The following is a 4,786-nucleotide window of genomic DNA, read 5'->3' on the forward strand; positions in this document are numbered from 1 at the left end:
AGTGAGCAAGGCATTCTTTCACCATTGTGGAAGAACGGGTGTAGATGACGTCGAACTCATCGCCGGTGATGGTTCTAACCTTTTACTCACCGCCGATCATGGAGATTTGGGACGCCATGGATTTGGGAGGAGGGTTAGGATTAGTGGAACTGCCGTAATGTGAAAGGATGGGACGACTAGGAGTGGTTTATCGATTGTAAAAATGTCGAGTGGGGGCGCATGCGAATGGCAGGGTAGTGGCTTGCCTGGTGGATAAATGGATTCATGCATATATAGTACTATGGGGGGCCCAATTAGATGTCATGTCTACTCGACGCCCAATTAAATGGCTTTCGATGTCATGTCAAGCGTCGGGAAAATTACAGGTGATACGAAGCTTTCCATTCTCCCATGATATGGGCTTCCGAGAGCCCATGGATCTGAGATTGAACGGTTGCATGGCGTGATTCCAGACCTATGGGTGAATATCCTATCTTGGAGGGTTATTCTGCAAATTTTCAGCAACTTAGCATGCGACCGTTCGATCTCAGATCCAAGGGCTGACAGCAGCCCGTATCATGGTCGCGCCTACCACGACCGTCGCCTCGCTCGCGCGGTCGCGCCCTTGGAGATTTAACACGGTGCGTTAGGCTATCTGATGTTGGCATGTCATACATAGTCTTCACTAAGTCACTCATACAACAAGGTTAGCTATAAGGTTGGCTATGAGAGTATTTTTTGTTTACTTCTCTCTATCTCTTTCTTCGTAGTATTTATTGCATTTGCCAAGGAGTGACCTCTTCCAATGAAATGGTGCTTAGATGAGGTGCATCGGGAGAGGCACATGTATGGAGGTGGTCAGGAATCGGGAGACTCAAGTCGGTCGTAGTCCCGTAGTTAAAATGATAATGGCAAGTCAAATCACCAAGCCCGACCTGTCCAGCAGTAACTCGCTGTCAAATCACACAGCCCTACGTTTGCAGCAGCCTACTCCCTCATCTTCTCGCATCTTTGTCGAACCGACTAGGCGGAACTGCCCCGCCTACCGCACGGGAAAAGCCCCATCCTCGAAATCTCCCACTCATTGTCAAACCAAGTAAGGATCTCCTTCAACCTGGCTAACTTTGCCTGGTCACCGTCGGCGATCTGCCTGATTCACTGCTGCATCCCCTCCATAGATCCTCGTCCAAGAAGAGAGGAGGTGGTTTTGCAATGGAGAAGAGGGAGAGGCGAGACAGTGGTTTTGGAATGGAGATGATGGAGAGGAGAGGAGGTGGTTTTGCAATGGAGAAGAGGGAGAGGAGCGTGCGGCAGCGATTTAGGATTGGACGAGAGGGCAGGCGCGCTGTGACTGGATCAAAATCAAAATCAATTTACCCTTCAATTAAGAAAGCAGCCCCACACTAACTAGTCTCCCTTTTATTCTGGGTCATAATTGACCATGGTTTTCGCAAATAAAATATATGTTATACGTTGCAAAAATAATATAATTTGAAAGTACATTCAGATACGAACCAAATGATACAATTTTTGGTGACATGCATTCACATTTTGCTTGTCAAATACAGTACGTGGTCAAACTTTGACCCAAAATACGCAAAACAAAAAAATACTTCGAAGACCAGCGCCGCTCTTCCGCTCTTCTCCTCTTAAACCACCGCCGCTCCTCTCCTGTTCCAATCTAAATCCAGTGCCGCTCCTCTCCTCTTCCATTTAAAAACCACCGCCCCTCCTCTCCTGTTCCAATACAAAACCAGCGTTGCTCCTCTCCCGTTCTAAACCAAAACCAGCGCTGCTCCTCTCCTCTTCCATTCAAAAACCACCGCCGGCGAGTGAAGTTGCTGTGGAGAAGTAGATAGGTGGAGGAGTACAACTGATACGTGAGGATCGCAGACGGCGACCCTGTGAAGCTAGCTAGGATGTTGGACATACAGTCTTGGTTTGACAACAAGGACCAACTAGCAGCGACGGCAACATCCATGGCCAAATATCTGCAACAGAGCGAAAAGGCGGCGATACTCCCAGAGGGAGTCGCGTGGGAGTACATAGAGATGCTCCTTTGGGCCATGGAACAAACAGATTCACCGAATCCGATCGTGAGGGAGCGGTGGTGGGAGTATCGATCCCAGATGGAGCATCCACCAGAGATTGAAGGACTGAGCATCTACAGGGTGCCGTTTGTGAGGGTGTCATGCCAGAGCGAGCCGGTGGAGTCTTCGTCAACCGAACCCAACTACAAGAGGAGAAAAACAGTTGGCCCAATGACGCTTCCCTGCCATCCTCTCCCTCGCCGTTCACATCATCTCACGGGGCGGCTGTTTGCCACCGAGGAATAGGAGGGATTGCCCCCCCCCCCAGACCAATAGTCGGGCAGGTTGTGAATTGTCAGGAGGAGCTTAGGGTTGTTAGTATTTGCAGGTTGTGAATTGTGTTTTGTGTTGTGTATTTTGAGAGTACTTTCAAATATGAATGTCTTTTGAATTTCAGATTTGCAGTATTGAGCATATGAACTATTTTATGAATTCTAGAGATCTATTTTTAGCACTTAAAAATGTAGTTTCATAGGAGTATAAAAGTGCAGACAATGTGATTCTCAGAGAAGAAACTACAAGTTTCAGTTTCAGATAAGAAACTCCAAGTTTAGTTTCAGATAAGAACCTGCAACTTTCAGAGGCAGAGCATTTATATTAACACGGCCTTTTCAAACAATGTTAACATCATGCTGGAAGTTTTATTCATGGTCGAAACTGGAACTACCAGCCAGTTAACATCGTGTTGATCAATGTTCATGCATAGCACATCTTCATAAGATGCATAGTCAAAAAGATATGCTATTTTCAAAATGCCGACACAATGTCGAGTGTGCGAAAAACAAAGAAAACAAGGGACGAAGTTTTGGCAAGTGTAGGACGTGGTGTGCGTAGATGACAATTGGGACCCACATGTCAATAAAGGCAGAGGCAAAAATTTTGGAGATATTTTCTCTGCACAGGTGGAATCAAACCTAGGCGGAACAGCTGTCGGGTAGTGTCACTCGGCCACTGGGCTAGTTTGGTTGTTTCGTTACTAATAAGGCACTTCCTCAGGTGGTCGGATCTCCTCATGCGCCTTTGTGCGCTCGCCGCGACGCCGTTGTCTGCCGTTGTGAACATGCTGAACAAATGAGAGGAATCTGGAGAGGACTGTACGTGGAGAGGCGGACAGTCGGGACCCACCAGGTCTATGGCCGTACGCAAGCAACTGCCTCATCGAAAAAATACTTCCTCCTAATGCTATACTGACGTTGGGGGCGATGGGTTTGTCAACATAGTTACATTTTTTAGGTGCCCCAACGTAGTTACTATAGGATATAAATTCACAATGAAGCCGGGGAGCTGGCAGGTATCATTTACTATCACTGGGGCAGCAAGTATCCGATGGGTTTTGGGCTGCCCCGTCTAGGCTTTCTTTTTTAACATGCCCAGCCCACAACCTCGGATGGGAGGTCCATAGGCATGTTTGTATTTTCTTGAGGGGCGTCATGTATCGACCGGCCTATGGACCTCCCATCTGAGGTTTTATTTTTCCTGAAACATCGGTAGCCCAATTTATGTATTTTTTTTGAAGAAAACGCAGAGGTCTGTTCTATTTTTCTATATAAGAATAGGAACGCCTGGTCCAAATTATGTTTCCCTTCTAACTATATTATATATATTTAAATTATTTTATATGTTATTATATATTATTGTTATTGTCATCATATATTTAATAGATACTTACATATGTAAGAAAACAATATCCCACATCTTGTTAACTTATAAAAATAATTAATTAACAATAAAATCCTGGATTTTTTTTGGCAACGAAAATCCTAGTTATTGTGTACAAAAGCTTGTAAGATTTAAGGACCAATGTAATAATAAATCACTTATTATTTATATATATATATATATATATATATAACAAAATGCTCAGCCCCTATTTATATTTTGATAACATTGTTGCGCCCACCCCAACATTATAATTAGAATCAGCCCAGCAAAATCGTGTATTTCGAGAAAGTGCAAATGGCATGTAATTTTTTAGGAAAAACATAAATGGGCCGCATGGACGCTACATTATTTTTTCACCCAGCCTAGCTAATGGACTGTAATTCAAAAAAATAAGATCAAATGGACTTTAGATTCTACCCCGTAAAAAAAGACTGTAAAGTCTGAAAAAATGGGTTGAATATGTGCCACATTTTTGGAGGAAGAAATGTGGGCCAATAGGCTGAAGCCAATGCAAGTCATTGTAAACTTAGTCAACAAATGATTCTGACATCGTTAGCCATTGGATTTACATCCAACGACCAGCATCCATCTTCAATCTCTCGTCTTCTTACTCCAGTGCCGCAGGGACCACCTGTGTGACGCCCCCGATTTGACCATACACTAATCATACACGCAAACATGTACGATCAAGATCAGGGACTCACGGGAAGATATCACAACACAACTCTACAAATAAAATAAGTCATACAAGCATCATATTACAAGCCAGGGGCCTCGAGGGCTCGAATACAAGAGCTCGATCATAGACGAGTCAGCAGAAGCAACAATATCTGAGTACAAACATAAGTTAAACAAGTTTGCCTTAAGAAGGCTAGCACAAACTGGGATACGGATCGAAAGAGGCGCAGGCCTCCTGCCTGGGATCCTCCTAACTACTCCTGGTCGTCGTCAGCGGGCATCACGTAGTAGTAGGCACCTCCGGTGTAGTAGGAGTCGTCGTCGACGGTGGCGTCTGGCTCCTGGTCTCCAACATCTGGTTGTGACAACCAGGTAGA

Source organism: Triticum urartu, chromosome 4 (assembly GCF_003073215.2).
Source record: "Triticum urartu cultivar G1812 chromosome 4, Tu2.1, whole genome shotgun sequence".
NCBI lineage: Eukaryota > Viridiplantae > Streptophyta > Magnoliopsida > Poales > Poaceae > Triticum > Triticum urartu.